Source organism: Saccopteryx leptura, chromosome 3, assembly GCF_036850995.1.
Source record: "Saccopteryx leptura isolate mSacLep1 chromosome 3, mSacLep1_pri_phased_curated, whole genome shotgun sequence".
NCBI classification, from domain to species: domain Eukaryota; kingdom Metazoa; phylum Chordata; class Mammalia; order Chiroptera; family Emballonuridae; genus Saccopteryx; species Saccopteryx leptura.
In genome coordinates, this window is record NC_089505.1 from 1,395,742 (window position 1) to 1,396,381 (window position 640).

Below are 640 nucleotides of genomic sequence, written 5' to 3' on the forward strand. Positions count from 1 at the left end.
CAGTACTGTATGCTTACTGATGTTGCAAATCTCTGACCCCCCAACTGTAGGCGGTCAGGTTGGACATTTCTTTCTTGATTACATGTAACTGATGGTGAAGGCCCCGATCTGTGTGGATTGTAGTGAAGTGGGCTCAGTTGGATTCCAGAAACTCGGTGCATTTAGGATGAAGGTTGTGCTGATAAGTAGGAATGGATTTAGGATCCTTGACTGAGCGGTGGACAGTCATAGGAAAATGCAGAAGTATGAGTTTGATTTATGAAGCTAAATCTTTGTTTGGTTTGATTTGTATATTATTTTGGGTTACTACTGATAAAAAGCTCTTGTTTCTATTGAGTAGTTTTCTTAATACCACACAAATGTACTTTCTTGGCCAAATTCTTTTTCTAGGTCAGACTTCAGCTTGTCTTTCTCATAAGAAGTGGTTTGTGAAGTGATTATATAGGCCATGCTCAGCCTGAGGTGTGCAAAGCCAGGCTTAGTGACTTATTAGCTCTATGACTCAGGAAGCTTCCCAATCCTTGAGGCTCAGTTTCCTCTCCTGTAGGGTGAGCACACTCAGTACTCCCTCATATGAGCTTATAGGGACTAGGTAAGGTAAGCTTGTGCAGCTCCAAGCGGAATCCCTGCCATTCAGTAA